The 20473-nt window shown below is 33.7% G+C and overlaps 1 protein-coding gene across 1 annotated transcript in view; it reads right to left on the bottom strand.

The window, feature by feature from the left end:
* mtgo (miles to go) overlaps positions 1–19208 on the bottom strand; it is a 262815-nt gene extending 243607 nt beyond the window's left edge. The window contains exon 1 of the mRNA XM_085955835.1: positions 18853–19208. The gene's annotated coding sequence lies outside the window, so the exon portion shown is untranslated. The remainder of the gene's footprint in view (positions 1–18852) is intronic.
* Between the last annotated feature and the right edge of the window lie 1265 nt (positions 19209–20473).

The following is a 20473-nucleotide window of genomic DNA, read 5'->3' as shown; positions in this document are numbered from 1 at the left end:
ACCATACAAATTAAAAATACTATTCCACATAGGTACCTACATATTTTTAAATAATATCATCTACAATTAACAAATATTAACAATATTCTTTATCGTACAATACCTAAAGGACACCGAAGTTAGTCAATCGTACCCAAGCTGAGTTTGCTACACCATCTGCATCATACACAAAATACATTTCAGATAAAATATACAATTTTACGTTCTATTTCAAGTAATCAGTAAACATAACTTCGACGTATATTTCTAAGCGAGTATGTTGTACGTATAATGTAACGAACGCATTCATTAGTAAGTTAGTAGATAGACATGGAGAACGTTCGTGATGTGACCCAAAGAGCAATGCAGTGTGCACACTTGCAATCGAAACTGCATTTTTCTCCGCATGCATAATGCTCTCGCCGCGGTATAGTAAAAATAAACGTATGCAAGAGAAGGCAATTAGTGAGGAATTCGGCCATGTTCAGATATAAGCTCGGCTCGACTCGGCTCCCTTCTGGCCTGGTAATCGGCCTCACGCGGTAACGGAACCTTCAATCATCGCCGAGAAAATGCGAAACGAGTTTTAGTAGTGCGCTATGCGAGCGAAGTCCGACGACGTGTCTTGAAACCTTAAATCTAGGTCCTTCCAACCATCTACCAACTCACGCGTCGTCTCACTTGATAACAATTTTCCTTTCGCGTAATATAATAATTTACCGACGTAGGTACCGTTTGGCGGTCCTCGTAGTCGAAAGCGCAAGGTACCGGCTTCTAACGCCAAGGATTCCGGTTTGATTACCGATGATATCCAAATATATTATATGTGATTTTTTCAAGCCTGGGTATTTATATGGTGTGCTTCACCACTATAATAAATAAAGTCTCGTAGTATTAAAAAATCCTTTGACGATAGCACATTAAAATTATAACCACCCTTCTCTCCGTCCCTCTAGTTAAAGTTGTTAGACAATCTCCACTCACGAAGCGTTATTTCGTGTATTCAAAAAATCAGGCATAATTATCAATATTATTATATATCACGAAAACAATGGACGAAGAATTTACTGTAGAGAAACTAATAAATATGTCAGTTATAGACCTAAAAATTAATCTCGGTAGGAGATAATTTCCTAATCTATTATTGGTCATCACTCATCACTTATATTATAATATTATATTGAATCACAACACACGTAATATAAGTTTAATAGTATGGTATAAAATGCCTTGAATATGTATATATTTTGAACTAAATCAGATGTATTATTTAAGCTCTTTTTATAAGAACTTTTAAGCTGTTTGCGGGGTTGAAAATGTTAGATTTAAAGTCATATGCCGGATGTAAATCTTGCAAGCTAGATTACCCGTGCTCTTAAACCAATATTATTGTGAAATTAATATTAATGCTTGTCCCAAAACTAAAATTTCTGTAAGCTAGGGTTCTTGAAATACTTCACAAAATTAGGGGTATTTTCTTAAAAATAAAAGATTACACTTATTAGAGCCGAAAATAGAGTGAGAAACCTTTTCGCATCGTATTGTTACTATATACCATTATACTCAGGGGCGTAGAAAGGTATTTTAGTGCCCGGGGCAGTATCGAAAAATTAGTCCCTTACGTAATACAAAACTTATAGGTACGTATGCACACTTACTACCAATCTTTAAATACTATGTTCGATTATGCCCGGTTACTTACTATTAACAGAATTAAATAACTAATAGACCCCCGATTTTTTTTGTTAGTTAAAAAATCATAGAACTTAAGTAGGTAGGTACTTAATTGTGAAGGAAAAACAGTGAATTTTCGAAATTGCTTACATATAATTAACCAGACAAAAAATTAAATCATTGATAACATATTGTTTCTTATTAGAAAACACATTTTGAATGATTACCACTGCAAAGAATTGCGCCGCAGGCGATTTTTTACGATATACTTTTTATCATAATCAAAAGATTCATTTAGTCATTTTAGGATGAATGTTTCCGTTCACTTATACTTGCAAGTTCAGCGAAACTCCATCTCTCCGGTCGCAAACCCCCTGTTATGCTACTGATTATACTATTTATAGAAAATATTCCAACTCAATATTTCTGTCGAGAAATACAAGCAGCTTCTTTGATTAAGTGCATACATAAATGAAACGGCAAATAATTTTCAACAGGTGGGACGAAATTTTTCGCTCGACACCAATCGTAGACCGACAGTCGAGGTGTAAGCACGTCAATTTGTTTAGTGATGGCGACGGGGGAATTAATTCTTAAATCGTGTAAAGATGACTAAAAAACGTTACCCATTTACTTGAAAAAGAAAACATGTCAATGAATACACTATTATTATTACTAATATAACAATAACATAACATTAAATGGACGCGTGTTGAATTTTGATGACAAATTATATTTCGTTCGGCTCGCGTCATTTGCACAATTCGCGCATCGCCTAGTCACGATCTTTTTAGACCATGCCTCAACTGAAGTATAGCCTTAACTCATTTAGGGCTGACACCGCGACTGGCGCGTTCGCATTACCTGGCCATTCGATATAATTAACATGCTATTTAAATGTGGTAATTAAAACTTAATTAACAGCTCAGCAGTTTTACTATTGTTATAATTCTGAAAACTATTAGGTAAGTATTTGAAAGTTGCAAATATTTACTTTTGAACTTAGCAAACTTAGAATTATCTAATTATTTTTATTTTAGCGTGATTAATTTAAGATATTTTCGGATTATAATGTATTGTCATCCTCGTAAATGCAGATAATATCTCTCAATATGCATTCCGTAAATGTAAAACATTCCTCCCTCGAGTGTCATGATGGATCAGATGGTTCAATAGTCTGCGGCGTCGGGGGTGTGAAACAGCAGCGAGCATTCAGGTGAAGAAAAATTGTTGTGGAGGCAAAATGGGCGGGCATGCGAGTTCGACAACCGTATTATCGAGAGATCACGTAGCGCCGCACAAAACGCCGTGAGTAGATTACGCGAACGCGAAAATGTAATATTGGGTTCGAATCCCGACACGCAGCGAACGATGAACGACTATATCCAACACACATCTCTAATATAGCCATAAATCTCGTGCCAAACGACCCGGCCCTTCTCCCTGCTATAATTTAAACTAATATCATGCATTGTTTCATTTCAAATTTGGAATAGTCAAAAAAATACAGATATCTACCTAATGACAATTTTTCATATTAATTCAAATCAATTACAGTGCCGAATTGCTCTGGGGTAAATATTGGGTAACCTTAAAATTCGCCTATAGGTACAAACTTAATTTATACTAGGCATATCGAGATGGATTTTGACCAATTGCACCATATAATTGAGGTTTAAAAGTGGGTAGATTCAGTTGTAACATTATAAAGCTAACTAAATTTAGATAATAAATCGGCATTTCAGGCTTGCATCCTTTGGGGACATCGTGTATTTAGTCGTGTCCAACGTTATTATGCAATAAAACCTATTTTGAAAAAACTGAGGGTTACGCCCTTTTTCCTTTCTGTAGTCGATATAATATGATTTCATTGTGTTTTAGAAAAGAAAACATTAACAATTCTTATTTTCATTTCCTTAACCAGCTAACGCTTTACAAATGAACCATGAGGATACTCGCGTAACCCTGTTGTATCACTTTATGTATATTACATCATTCATGACCTGCTTCCCGAGTGAAGATGTGAATACCTACGCTTTAAGCTGAGGCGTAGTTTACTCTGATCGTCGCGCAGTAGTCTCTTTTAACGATATGAAAAACGTAAATGTCAGTACGTTTGTAGTTGCTCGGCATAATGAGTAATGAAAAAATAAATAAGTTAAGTATATCAAATTTTTCAAGTTTTATGGAAGCAACCATCATTAAATATTAGTTTTATAATAAAGCCAGCCAAATATGTATAATATGTGTTTAAATCGACGAATGAAAATAGGAGAATAAGATAAATCACTGCCTGTTAATATATGATTGTAGATCACGCCAAACTTGAAGATGAATATATTTGATTTATAATAGAGATAATTTTAAGACTAAGGACTTAAAATTTAAGGAAGTTCAAGCCAATATTATAAATACATGTAATTTATTAGCTAACTATGCCCACCACTATTATTGTCGTCATTTCAAAAGTTTGTTTTACTTATTCTACTTTGTCTGTGCTCTATCAATTGAGTTGTATAACAAAAACCGATAAGTCCACGTATGTCGTATGGTCAAAATCTATCAAAAAAAAAAATACGTCCATATGCTATGTGCAATTTCACTTACGCCTTATAATCATTTGAAATAACAGTTTACAGAAACCGATTATTTGAAGTGATATATCTAAATAATAATGTTGACAAGTCCAATTTTATTTTTCATGGATTTATTATAAAAAGGGTTTAATCTTTAGATTATAAACATAATGTTAATCAGCTAATAGAAATATGCATAATATTCTAGTTTGAAGATAAAATACGATAGAAAAAAGAAACTAACATTACTAATTCACGACCAGTTAGTTACGCTTGACACACAAAAATATAATTTCCCACGAATATTGAATCGTGGATTTATGTTTTTGTCATTAGACATCTTAATTTTATTATTGTACCTAATGTGTCTGTTTTATTTCAGCCAAATGAAAAAAATAGGCTGCAGTTTAGAGATTAGAGACATTTAAAATTAGAATTGCAGTGTAGAACAGCACTTTTATAATGCAAATTTAGATGATGTTATTGCGACATGGTTTTGGTGGATCGGTAGGTGAGTAAACGAATGAAAATATAGCGTTGAAAATGGCCGGAAAACATGAAAATGTAATGGCCCCCCTGTGGAAGAACGTCTGGGCGAGGAGTAGACATCCCGCAACGTCTCAGCATGACACAACTTAGTGTCGATGCTTACGTAGTTGACATTTTTGCACGCGTTATGTCGTGCTGTGTACAACGGCTAAGTACCACCATTTTCCCCAAATTTACATATTATCTTACACTCGCCGAACAGTCACGCATCCTTATAGCAACACACCAGACTTCGTTATTGCAATATAAATAACTGCACACTTTTACAGGAGTTAGGATTTCCTGACAGTTGTCTATGGACGCGAATAATAATTTCCTCTGATAGAGAGAGCATGGCAACATATTCTAGAGGTGTACATCGATGTGAAAAGAATATACAAAATTGCAATGCAATTGAGGACTGCAGTGACAATTAAATAACGCCCAGGGGCCCCATGTTAGAGCTTGCGAGTGCCAGCTGCCCGGTCGACATGACGTCATATGACATCATTGTGACGTACTACCGGAGTGATAATAGCACTCGAGAAAATAACGCTACTCAGACAGCGGCGCTATGCATTGTCACCATACACATATAGGTATTTCATCGTAATAATATCTACGGTGAGCACTGCGCGCTGGGCGCCATGCCTCGAGCGTGTATTGGCTGACGTCACAATTACGTCATGTCGTCTGGTGCCACACGAGTCGATAGTTAGGAAATCGCGGTGCAGTAACCAAACCCACACCTTACAATACATATTAATCGGGTAAACTAATTTGAAGTTGTTGAGGCCATAGAAAAGTCTCAGTAGCAAACTACCAAAAAGATTTTCATGCACTCAGGTGTGATAAATGAATATATTAATAAAAACGACTTGCACTAGAAAAGGAAAGTAGGAAAACGGCAAAGGAAAGAATGAATGAATGAAAGAAAAACAGTCAAGTCCAGTGGCGATTCTCCCTTGAGAGCGTTGGAGCGGTGCACACCCACCCACTCAATTTATGCGAAAAGACTTTTTTTAAATGAGTATTTAATTTATATTTGATTAATTAAAAGTGTTCTGATCTATTACCGTAGTCATTAATTCATATACAAAAACAAATTCTAATATGTGTTTTTAACCGGCTATTTTAAATAATAATATTATATGTTGATGTGAGCGATATTCGCCATCGCTCGACCAAAGCGCCCAGTAATCTAATTTCGATTTCTTTGCAATGAGAAAGAGCGTCGTCTGGCGCGTGGAACAGCAATACGTAAATATTTTTTCTACGTGCTCGGGAGCGACAGTTCAAGTCGCTCTCGGCCCGAACGCAGATTCAGCCCGTATCAGACGTACAATTATTGTATGACAATTTTTATTCAATATTATTATAAAAATAAATTCTTTTCACAGTACGCATTTAAATTTCTGCACATGTTGACAACATTTCTCAAATTTAGGCGAAGTACAATTTAAAAATAAACTTCAAGTTTTTTTTCAGTTTGATAACTAAATTCACAATGTTTATCAATTATGATATCTCTTCAAACTAGCTCTGTAATACGTCTGACTTTTGAGATAAAAATAAACTCAAAAATGAATTGTCTGTTATTTACAGCTTGGATAATTTTTATAATGCTGATGGCGCCTCAGCATTATAAAACATTTTAATCGAAAAAAATCTCATTGACACATTTACGGAAACGGTTTTACTATTAAATTAAATTTTTACTATTCCGATGACATCAGTGGAAAGCGAAAGATGTTTTTTCACACTCAAACGGATCAAGTGTTTTAGTAGAAACACCATCGCGCAATCAAGATTGAACGCATTATGTATGCTCAGTATCGAAAAAAGAATGATACAAGAGATTCCTGACTTCAACAAACGCGTAATTGAAAAATTTGTGTCGATGAAAAACAGAAGAATGGATTTCTCATACAAATGAACAATAAATCCCGGTCACTGCCAGATACGAGATATTTCGGTACTAATAATAATTCGGTCAAAACAAAATAGTTTGTGTTAAAGTTTAAAATCCATTTTTTTTTCAAGAAAAACTGTTTTTAGAGGTACAACAAATAATAAATAGTGAGTTATTTATTATTTCTTTTAAATGTACTAAATTAAAAAAACCAATAGTTTTTTTTTTTTGATTTTTTGGTGAAGTTTTGATGAAGGCAAATGCCTTTTTACGGCAGTCAAAAGGTGAAAAAAGTGAACTCCCAGTAAAATAACTCACCGGTCGCCACTGGTCAAGTCTATTAAGAGATATTATAACCTGCCTAAATCAAACCAAAATAGATAAAAAAAATATTCTTCTATAGATATAAAATATCTAAAATTATATACTTAATAATATGGTTAATGAATGGCATAATTTTAGATGTGTTTTTATAGATATACGGATATTTTTTGGCAATTATTGACTATAACGGCTTTATTTACGCAGGATTTCATTGAATTTTAAAAACTAACCAACTTTATCTGTAATTTGTATTTTTAATTCATTGAAAACCAGCGCTAAATAAAAGTGTGCGATTTTGTATATGGCCTACCTATTCTAGCTCAAATGGTCAAATCATTTTCTCCACGAGGCCGAACGATAATCTCGGAGATTTCATGAGCCGGAGCGTTCTGGTTGAAAATAAATACGTATAGCTGACTAAGTTTAGTGTGCCCTATTTATGTCATATCTTAACAATCTACCTCTACTTTTCGCCACTGCTAGAGTATAGACAGAAGAAGAGAATTGCATTAATAATATATAGATAAAATATGCATCTCTTCGATGAGCCAATCGAATGCACGTCGCGCTTGTTCAGTGGAAAGTTCTAGCTAGATGCGTGCGTCGACGGTGTCAGAGAGGAAATATAACTTTGTCAGTTGTCACAATGGCAATCAAATAAAACGGCTGTCGCGATGATCGCGGGTCACATTGTCAATCATGTTATTAATGTTGTTATGTTATTTTATTATGATGCCTCGCTGCCATCGACGGACAGTGGCTGAATAGGAATAGACTATCGTATGACATTTCCAAATCAATTATCGTACAAAAAGAAACATGAATATGTGGTTACTTACTTTATATTTGTGTAAAATACAAAATATTGAATCGAATAAAACGTGTCAATATATTCCAACTAGTATCAAAGACTGTAATCAATCATACATGATTCGGAAACATCTCAAAAAGATACCAATTACAAAGAAAAAATTAATTAATTAAAATTTGAAGAGATCCTGACGTAATCACAAAAACCGGTCGCCAACATTAATTAACGAAATTTGATACTTATATGCTTCAGTCACATGACTATTAGTTAATTTCGTTGTAATTAATATGTAGGGTGTAGGTGGCTATATTGGTAAAACACACTTGACAGAGTCCAATGTATGCGTATTCGACTCAGTGTTGCCATCTTTTCAAACTGGGATTATAGTACAGACTACAGAGCCTCCAAAATTATAGTATTTGGGGAAAAAATATAGGACGCGTTGTCATCACTGTTGAAAATGTATGGGTTTTTTGTTTCTCAGACAAAAAATAACGGAGTATTTGAGAAACTCCGATACCCCTTTTTATTTAGGTACCTCTTCCGACCAAAAATGCTTACCGATAAATTTAACAAATTTCATTTTAAACCAGTCAGGGGATTTTTTTACGTATTTCAAGCAATTTTTTTTCCAAGTTCTAAATCTTCTTATATTGCGAAATTATAGTAATTAACTATTTTGCACCAATTTATCGAACGGAAATATCGAAATTTTAATATTTTTTTACATATTAATCCCGATATTCAAAATTATAGTATTTTGGATGTACTATAGGTACCTGTTTTATATCTTACATAGTACACGGACAAAAATTAACTAATACTATAATTATAGTACGGTTGGCAACACTGATTCGACTCCCGTCCGGCACCATATTTTTATTTGTATTTATATTTTTAAGGTGTTTCCTAAAAAGTACAATCTGAAACCTTTTAAGAAAAAAGTAAAAAAGGAATCTTACAGTTGCAGCATATTATCATTCAAACATAGTAAGAGAATAATTCGTGTACCCATCCGTAAGCAATAAATAATAATCATTAGTTTTGTATAATATTATGCGGCCATGGGTTGCTTAGGGGCTAACTGCACTAGCAGGGCTATTCTAACATATCTCTTAGCGATAGTGCCCATAGAACGCGTCGAGCGGGCGAAGTCCGCGTATGAAGCGTTTATTCATAACCATAATCACACGTCTCTTGCCGCGCATTACCCTTCACCTATGTAATAGGCGGCCCAAGCAGCACAAAATAATTATTATTACAGCGCCTCTCATAGCAAAGCAATAAAAATATTATATTATTTCGGGGCTTGTAATTAATATTTACGACGACATTATTCAACCAGCGATAAACTGGACACGCAATAAAATTAAACAATGATTCTCTGTTATTAAATAATTGCTTTTCGCCCGTCGATCGACGACGCCTCGAGCAGCGTGATTTTGGTAGCCGTGTTCAATGAATGGACTTCTTTGTATTTTCATTAAATCGTATCGCCGAGAAGCGAAAAACGGTGACTCATGCGGCAGGCGGGACACAAGGCATCGTCAAGTCCAGTGTGCGCTGGCGTATTTGATTACGTTGTATTTTCGATGATTTACGCGCCACTTGTAGAAATTTTGCGCGAGCGCCGCACTCGCTGCGTCAATGGGCTTTATGCCTTACCTCTAAAATCCATTTAAAAAAGTGGTAAATTTGATATGTCGTATTCAGACAGTAAGTCAATTATCCCGGGAAGTTAAGTGTGTCAAGTTTTGTCATGATTATCAAATGTCGTTGAATAGATACTGAAAAATATTTTTAACACGTCATACTTGATTTTAATCGGATGCATTTGGAAACAAGTAAGACGCAGTGCTGTGTGTTAACAATATAGAATTACTCCAAGTGATATCCGTGTTACTTTGAAGCAATAAAAATAACTAAAATGTGTTACCGTGATTATTTAGAATAGCCCCTGTCGGGCATCGAATTGAGCGCCGGAAAAATGAGGAAGTACCTACCGCATGTTTTTCCACTAATAAATAAATGTAATAGGTAATATAAATACTTACCTATCTATATGTTAGAACTTAAATTATAATAAAGTTACTGATTCAGTAACATAAATTCTGTATTGAGTAATAGCGATAATTTTATCTCTGTTAACATTATGGTCCATTAGATTAGAGAAGTTTCCAGCAATAACATCTACCTCGCCAGATTATTATTTGACAGGTAGTTGATAAGAATGCGCGCGCAGCTCCGTTGCTATAGTTACCCATAACAATCGGGACGCCATCTTGGAACGTCTTATCAAACAATTTTATGTATGTACCAACGCATCAGCGTGGTTCTACTGAATTTCAAATTAAAATACATACATACCTAGAGCTAGGTATTAAAACATCGAGCAGTTATAATAACATAACTATAATAAAAATGCCACAATATAACATATTGTTATACTGAACATAATATGGAATACTTTAGTCTAGTAGAGAATCTTGTTAGGTACGAAGATTGTTAGTTAAAAAATAATGTAATATGTATCTACATTCAATTACAAAAATGTAAGTATGTTATTGTTATTTATTATACAGAAAAAATAAAAAAACCTACCTGTGTAAGTATCTATTATTATAATGTAAGCAGTGAAGTGACTATCAAAAGAGATAAATACGTCACTGTTCTGGCAGACGACACTAATTCGAAAAAATTACATATTGAGTTAGTTATACCAAAATGTTCCTTATTTCAAACGTTACTGTCTGTAAACCTTCTTACTAAATAAACAGTCTTTATTTTAATGTCATCCTTTTTACGTTTACTTAATAAACTCACATGATAGACCATTTCAAACATTTTAACAACTTCAAAGTCAAATTACTCAAAACTAGTATTCTCCAGTTAGTGTGTTCTGCCAGAACAGAGACGAATAATAATAACAATGAACCATATTTTTACATTTTATAAAACGACGTCCATCCAATGTCACTCTCATAAACACATAATTAAGTGGAATATATAAATTATTATCCTCATCCTTTATTGTAATACCTACCTATATGATGTAAACAAAAATGAATATTATTATTAGACACCGGACATCTGGAGTCCTTTTTTTTTTGGGACGGACTCGAATATTACAACATTTTTTAATTAAAAAATGCGTTAATAATTTATGGAACCTATGTTTTTCAGAAAAATAAGTTGTACGATGTAGTAGGTACAATGAAATATGAAATAAATGATATTGATAATATGTGCAAGAGACTTTATCGATACTTAATTATACAGAAACGCTGCTATTAGTAGGTAGATATACTATACTATTTAGAGAAATTAATGAAGCGCTTACGTATAGAGTGGAAAAATTAGTTGTTAATAGTAATATCTATAATATTTAATAATATTCCACTTTTTATATACATACCTATTATTGTAATCAAAGTTTAAAATTTCTACTAAACTACTTTTATTTTTACTATCAAATAACAAATCACACTTGCTCCCATAATGAGAAGGACCTGACAGCTAGTGTATTATTAAAATCGTACCAAATCTGAATGATTTCGTATATTATGTTGATACTACGAAAATATATAATATGAAAACATATTATTATATTATATGGATTTATGGATGAGTAAAATGGGGAATATCGGACCTATGTGGTTAATGAAACCCTTTAGAAAAAGTTTCGTACGAAAGATACTTCAAATCGTACTTTTGTGTTTCAAGCAAGTGGTTGGACATATTGAGATATTCAATTTTAATATATAGGTACTGATGTTGTAATGTTTTTTTTGACATTTTATAGGCCATTTTCAAAAACTTTATATTCATCATGCAAAATATGTAAGTACATGCGTTTTCTGTTAATTGCTACTCCCTAATACTATAAATAGTATAAATTATATATCATAGTATTATTTCAATGAAATATATAAACCCGATATAATTATTTATTTCGGAAGTTATCAAAATGATACAATCATAATTAGTCGACATTGATACATTGTGTATATATAGTACCTAATACCATTGATAATAAATTATTTTATCAAGAAAATATTAGATATAAATAGGTATAACACAGTTGCAGTGCCTACCATTTGCCTTAACAAGTTGACCTTGGTTCTAATAGTTCATTGATTTATCCAATCTGGGAGTTCACACATGAAACTATAATTTGATGTTATAGTAATATGGTAGAAAAAACAAAAAAAACTTAACCTGCGCGTTTGTTAACTGATCTACGTATTTTCTTAAAATCCGAGATCACTTCAGTTTTGACGATTATGGATTATAGCTTAAAATTGTTTATTTGTTTTTATTTAGTGAGTAGGTATATTTCGTGATATTTCACATTAGCTGGTTCCATTGTTTACGGGAAATGACGATTTAACGGGCTTACCTATTGAATGTATTAATAGTATGTAATATATTCATTACGGGTTTTTCACAAACACTTCAGATAATCAAAATTTGTTTTTTACTTGATCCTTTACTAATAGGTAAGAAGGTTTTAACAATCTTTTATTATGTCAATGTGCATTTACGATCGGTGAGTGCGCATAGTGCACGAAGAAGCCAGAAGGCCATAAGCCAGAAGGCATAACCCGGGTCGTAAATAATGACTAATAGAATACCTAGTACAAAACATAAATCAATTAGAATTTATTGATTAATATTTTTGCCACTCGTACCCGTTAGATATAGGGACCATTATACCACTTTCCTCTAGAAGGTGTATAAGGTACTTTTAAACACTTTGTACATTTTGCATTTTTGTTTATTGTTATTAAATCTTAGTAGATATTATTCTTAGATAAAAATAACAACAATGGATGAAATATAATATTCCTAAATATTATAATATGTCACATATATAATATTGAGTAAGTATATAATATATAATTATCAAGCCTCGATAGCGAAGGCTGCGTGACTAGCAAATGCACTTACGACCTATGTAAACCTGCCGCTTTGTAATTTTATTCTTGTAAATCCACGGTATTATAGATGGTTGCACTATTATATCTAAAATGTAAACATCAATTTATATGCAATATTGGTATATACTACAGCTGATGATGATACATACTATCGTATGGAAAATAATTCATTTTTAAGTTGTGGGTTTCTTGTACGTATCATGCGACAAAAGCAATAAAATCGTCTTCAAGTTTTTGTCATTGGTCGGGAACCTTTTTTGATACATACACCTACGGCAGGTGAATTTTAAACACAGCAAATTTTTCACAGTTTTGAAGTTACGCTATTTCTTAATGTATATAAACCAGTCATTTAATAAATAAGGACAAATATCACCAACAAGTTAGTTCAAGTAAACAATCGACTCCCACGTCCTCTATACTTAATTGACTTTTTATGCAATAATATGTACCTACCTATATTTTGTACTGTTATTCAATTGAAAATGTCCATTAGGATAAAATCGGTTGAATATCAACATTATGGAATAAATGTGGAAAAAGTACGAAAGTACATATTATAAAGTGTTTTAATGAAATATGTATCTAGGTACCAGTCGTTTTATGTGATGAATAGTTCTTTACACTTTATAATATGTAAGTATTTAAATCAAATACATAATATAATCATAAATCAGATAATTTCTTTTTAATAACAACATTTAAATATAATGCTAATTATGTCGAGTGGCCACCTAATCGGCGCGCCTTTAGCGTACAATGTATTAAATGGGACGGCGGGACTTTTTTTAATGTTACACACCTACAAACTTACCTGTAGAATGGCCAAAAATGGAACTACGAATTACCATAGGACGCCATTTTGAAAATTTCATTCGAATGTCAGATTTTGTCCAGTTACTAGTCTTGATTGGGTAGTTTTCGACAATGGCTCCATTTTTTTGTAGTACTTATTCCACTTTTAATCAATAAATTAGGACCGGTTTCATCCGCCTCAGAGGGACATTTTCAACTGAATCTTCCCTTGTTCGGTTGAAAATGTCCCTCTGATGCGAACGAAACCGGTCCTAATTTATTGATTAAAAGTGGAATAAGTACTACAAAAAAATGCGTTTTTTTAATTAAACAACAATAAATATTAACGTAATACAATCACTAAGTGAAAATCTGAAGTATTACATGGGACGGCGGGACTTTTTTTTAACGTTACACACCTACAAACTTACCTGTAGAATGGCCAAAAATGGAACTACGAACTACCATAGGACGCCATTTTGAAAATTTCATTCGAATGTCAGATTTTGTCCAGTTACGAGTCTTGATTGGGTAGTTTTCGACAATGGCTCCATTTTTTTTGTAGTACTTATTCCACTTTTAATCTATAAATTAGGACCGGTTTCGTCCGCCTCAGAGGGACATTTTCAACTGAATCTTCCCTTGTTCAGTTGAAAATGTCCCTCTGATGCGAACGAAACCGGTCCTAATTTATTGATTAAAAGTGGAATAAGTACTACAAAAAAATGCGTTTTATTAAATTAAACAACAATAAATATTAACGTAATACAATGACTAAGTGAAAATCTGAAGCAATATTATATTGCAAAACCTTTAGAAGAATGCAATTACGGCTTACGCAATACATAATATTATAATAGTAGGTTCAAACGAATATTTTCAGGGATGTCTCGCATCTACAGATGTACGCCACTGGTATTTTGAAGATGAAATTTCTTACGATCGATTTGATGAAATTCTTCAATGTCAATATTTTATAATCAAATAGACCAGTTTGGGCAGAGCATCCTCAAAATACTTAAATATCTAAAGAAATAAACAAGTAGGTATGTGACTTTTTTATCGATATGTAGGTACGGTATTGTTGCTTGGTAATACTAATAGGTATCAATATGATACATTTAGAACATAAAACGGGTCAGCGGACAAAATCTTCCAATATTTGTATTTATATTAGTGGTAGGTACGCAAAAGCTATTCGATATTTAATTATGAAAAAACATATTCTACACGCATTTTATAAAAATGGTTTACCATTACTTACCTGCAATAAAACAAACCATCAATTTTGTAATGCGATCTTTTTAATTGCATTTTGCGAATTTGAATTCGTTTGTCGTAGCCGCAAGTCGCGTTATAATATTGGCAAGACGATTATCTTAATTACAATAATTACCATCGCACCTGAGCTGCCAGAAAAAACAACTGACTAATTGTAGAAATCCATACTAAGAATCATTTGGGCAAAAGTCTCCTTAGGATATTGGATTCGTCCACCATTTTAATGTGTTTTTTTATGGGTTGACGGTTAAAAACTTGAAAGATCCGGCCTTTAATTATTATTAATAAACATAATATCACCCATCTGGCCAATGTTAGTTATGTTATGATGACCACAGAGCAGATTAATAATTTGTGTTCCCTGGATTATGACCCATAGTGGATGACGTCGGTGCTAGAGATAACATAAATACATCTTTAATGAGAAATAATGTTGACCAGCAATAAAACATATTAGCAGATATATTATTTATTACCTACCAATGTGCGTTCAAATTTTTAAAAAATTACTTTCATCAAATCAGCGCTCGAAATGGAAGAGTTTACGAACTGGAGCGCTTGATAATTTTCCGAAAATATTCACGTATGTAGTTAATGTATTATATTGGAATAATGCTATGCCAAGTGAAAAGATAGTTTTTTTGGTTTTAGTGAAACGAGAACCCAAATTTTAAACTAAAAACCATTTCTCTTATATTACTTCGGTATATTAAATAATTATTGGATTGTTTTGACATAATCTCTAAATAGACACTGTATAAGTAACATAAGAAACACATAATATAAGAGAAAGGGTAGTTTAAAACTTGGGTTCTCGTTTCACTTAAACTAAAAACACTGTCTTTTTACTTAGCAGGGCAATACCTGCCAAGTTCAGACGGTCAAAATGGAATAGTCTTTGAACTCATGTCCTAATGTTGTCGGCACAGCAGACGAAAATCGAGGTTTATGTCACATCATAAATATTTTTTACTAATGAATCCAACAAGTTTTGTAGTAAAGTAAATTAATTGTATTAATAACTAGATGATTCCACGAACAGGAGCTGCGCTCCGGTGCGTTCCGGTAAATTATTTACTTTAGGAATTTATTAACATTTAATAATTTGTGCAGCTGTTAGATCAGTTTGACAGAAATCTTTGGAATTAATGTGGATGTAGGCGAACGTTTTATGCTCCGCACCACCGCGAAATGTCAAAAGTAAAAACTAGAATGTTAGCATTGGCCATATAATGATAATGAACTTCTGCATCTGATCATTATAAGAAAGATTTACGATAAGCGAGGCTCTTTGACGGTTCGAGTTCAGAGCAGTGACAGACGAGGAAAAGATGACAAAAATCATCGTCGATAATATCACTGATATGACACAGACAGAAAAGACTGTAGGTTACATTTTTCTCGTTTACTCAGTTTACTACCTACCTACCTAAAGCTCATTTTTACAGCGAAATAAAAGTTTAAAAAGTAAAAATACCAGCATTATAAAGGTGCTGAGATTATTTTTGAAAGCTTCTGCGATTATTAAAAAAGCTAATCTTGTATTATAAACACGCAAACCAAAAAGTAGACATAAATTTCTTTAAATAAGGATAAGTATCAACTTATTTTTATACAAAGTAATTAAAAGTGTGCTTTTTATAAATTAATAATTATGTCTAGTGTAAGCCAAGATACATCTGGAGTCTGGTCATAAACAACGCCTAGTCCATCCACGGTAGGATAATAAAAAAAACTTTTTTATTTCCTTCCAGAAATATAAGTTTATAAACAATTTCTATACAAAATTAATTTGTAAAGTAAGGCGTAAGATGTACCCACAACAAATAGGACAGGGACAATAATTATTATTGTAAAGTTGGATATTAATCTTTTAGATATTTTTACATACTTTCAGTGAAACGGCAAATAATTTTCAACAGTAGGTGCGACGAAATTTCGCACATGTCGATTTGTTTTGTCATGGCGACGGATGAATATATTCTTAAATTGTGTAAAGATGACTAAAAAAAGCTTTACGTATGTACTTGAAAAAGAAAACATGTCAATGAATATACTATTATTATTAGTAATATAACAATAAACATAACATTAAATGGACGCATGTTGAATTTTTATGACAAATTATATTTCGTTCGGCACGCGTCATTTGCACAATCCGCGCATCGCCTAGCCACGATTTTTTTAGACCATGCCTCAACAGAAGTATAGCCTTAAGTAGATACTTATCAATACTAAGAAATAAAGGGTAATACAATATATTAATATGTACCTATTAGCAAAAAATATTTATCGTCAAACTTGAAGAGCGGAATTGAATTTTATTAGTACAGAACGCTGAAATTAAGGAACAGTTTATACTTTATAAGTAGGTATTATAAAAAGAACCATTAATTATAATTTTTTTAATCGTAGACTAAAAACCTACATAATATGAATTTCTGTATTTTGTATTGAAATTTTAATTTGAATCGATCTGCAAATTAATGTTTGGGTACAATCAGCGCGATTTTCTTTAACACAGATGACGCAATTCATTCGTCAAAAGATTTAAAGGGGGCCTCGAAACAGTTCAAACTGGTCATGCAATAATTAAATATTAATTTATACAGAAATCCTAAAATTATACGAATTTCTCACAAATTGAGTTAAAATATTACCCAAAGCATAACAAAATCCCTGCAACTAACCAGACTATACAACAAGTTTACCAACTTAACCATGGCTCATGCGTTTGCTAAATAGTTTCAAACGTCGTAACATAAAATAACGTAACGAAGAGCTACCTATTTATAACCTAAATTATTTGTGAATCAATAAATAATATTTGCCATGCGTCATCAGTCATCACTCATCACTCATCAGTGAGGCCTCCTCATCACTGTCATCTTCAATAATTATAATTTTTAATTAAAGGGTGTGATTGTAGGAGATACATTGATATTATTTTGTACAACGTTTTTTATTTGTTATCCATGACCATTGTGACAATATGTTGATATAGAGAACCTACCTTTTAAATAAGTATAACAATGCATTACACATTTATACGTAGAGTAGATGCAGAGACATATCTATAAAAGTATGTTAGTAAACTTAAATAAATAGGTGTTTGTTTAATTAAAACAACACATGGAGAAACATAGTGTTACCGCCCACACACTGCGAAATAGCATACGTCTCAGAATAGAACTTCTTCCTTCGAAATGACCTTGACCTTTCACCGACTAAACTTCCCAATAGTTTTTCTTATTATTATTTTCGGCCTATCAAACAAATAAAAGCGAGCCCGAGCCACATTTCTACGAACTCACCCAGCAACGAACGCCAATTCATATCGCAATAAAAATGGATTGGCCATATGGAAAACATTTAGGCCAGACACGAAAAAATAATTAATCAATTATTAAAACATCTTGAAGTGAAGGTATTGTATGCATACACATTCGTTATATATAGTTATTAACGACGCTGTTAAAATATAGGAATATCTGTGAAAATAGTTATGTTTTTCAAGTAAGTGAAAGTCACACCCCTTGCCACTTGCCACTTGCCATATGGTATAACTACGGGGTGACGTTTAAAAACTATCATGCATAATGTCACTTTGACGTTTACCATGTGAGTATTTATTTATTGGGCAGATTAGTCTTGAGTTTTATTATAGACTGTGTCGAAACATAACGGGAAAGCCCAGACGCCTTTGCGTCTCATTTCGGCGACGTCTTTACGCAATGACGAACGACGCCGCCTCGGTGTTGTTTACAAACACTGTCGCGCTTTCCTTGACACAGCGCTCATCCGTCGCCGGCTGTGAACTCCAAAAAGTGGCTCCACAGTTAGACGACAGATGGGAAAACCCCGAAGAAAAATCACCATATGTTGACATTATCAATATTGCGAATCAGTCCGGTCCGACGTCCCATTTTCGCAACGACGTTCTCGGACGTCGGCGTCGCAATCCGATCCGATTCGCACTAAAAATAATAAATAATAAAGCGCTCACGGCAATGCCGAGATAAACATACTTACAGATTCTGTTGACTTCTAGACGTGACAATTAACGACAGACCGAGTGTATACAGGCTATCTGACGAGTATAGCACCTATCATACGGCACTTTGACAATAATTGGAACAGTTAAAAAACGGGCTCACTTGCTTCGATCGGGATGACCGCTGTTTTGTTTATTGCGCCGCGGGAGAGCAACGACACCGCTTGAAAAGCCGCTGGTTATCGCCAGCGTTACACTGCGAATATTCGCGAACGTTAAAATTGATTGGGGGGTTGAATTGTCAAACGTCAAAATGCAAAGGGTGAAGAGAGCACAAGGGCGTATTTTGTAGCGCTTCGCATGCGTCCAACGCGTTTCGGCTGTTCTAGCGACTGGCCGAACCGGCGACGTGTCACACGAGCGGCCACTTCGGGCGGGATCGGACGGATCCGCTCGCCCGAACTCCAAAGTGAATGCCCCCGTCGCGACACTCCGTACTCCGAAGAAGTTGGAGATTGGAGTTGCTGGTTGCAGAGTTGGATAATTACTTATTATTTCACTTATATGCTTCATTTCATCCGGAAAGGTATTTTTACACCATATCATAATAATATACACAACCTTCTCAGCTTTCTGTAAGAAGTAAACAAAACCACACTAACTTAATTAATTAATTAATTGCTTGTGCAGACAAATACCAGGTGCCCATGGATGCATTCTTTCAACATACATACCTATTACATAAAATATAAATGCATCCGAACCAATTTTAAAAAGTTAACATATTTATCAATGACAGATTAAAGTACTCGGAGGCCTCAGATGGTGACTGATTCGTCCAGTTAGTATCGCTTCTTCAACCTATGGCCATTTAAACTTGATTGCAAACTCTAACTCTAATAGATGGGTGTCTAACCATTTGACTTCGCTGGGCCACACTAAGTGAAGAGGAACATTGTTCCAAAACTTCGCAAAAAGCTTTCCGCCCAAACTCCAAGTGAGTGCTTTTTATATCTTCCTTTAAAAAACTCTTGAATGCGATCGGCTTTTGCGTCCATAATCTCGTCGACATCTTTTTGGGTTTGTGAGCCTGAGCTGTTTCCAACATTTTTTTAGGAAGTGCAAGTAATCTGAAACAAAATCACTAATATATTATTATAAATATGTGATTCCAAATCATTTTATATATCAGAGCTTTAAGTCGATTTTTTTTAAACCGAAAATCTCACTGATGCATTTGATGATTTCTCGAGAAATGAGAATTTAATTGAGAATCTCATTGAAGTTTGACGAGAAATGAGAATTCCCTAAACTTTAGGAAATTGATTGGTTTCTCCCGGATAGTGTGCGTTCTGAGTAAGTTACAACCGGGATCCTGAACAAGGACTTTAATTTCAGGACGATCCCAGCCAAATCTGTACAGTTGGAAACCCTAGGCTGGGCCCCATTATAAGCAACCCGGGACCGCGGGTTGGACAAGAATGCTCTAACTAATACATCACATCGCATGTCCTTGTTCTTGTTAGTACCCTTATACAATTATTTCGGTGTTTACTTTATGCGTTATGCCCGACATGCACATTTTTATAATACGTTATGCAGCTCTCTTTTGCTGATTATGCATGATTCACATGCATATATTCATGTTTTTAGTGCACA

This window comes from Rhyacophila brunnea, unplaced genomic scaffold (genome assembly GCF_057557595.1).
Source record: "Rhyacophila brunnea isolate RB1 unplaced genomic scaffold, BYU_Rbru_1.0 scaffold_5, whole genome shotgun sequence".
Lineage (NCBI taxonomy): Eukaryota > Metazoa > Arthropoda > Insecta > Trichoptera > Rhyacophilidae > Rhyacophila > Rhyacophila brunnea.
The sequence above is the reverse complement of the archived record's forward strand: the minus strand, read 5'-3'. Positions and strand labels throughout refer to the sequence as shown.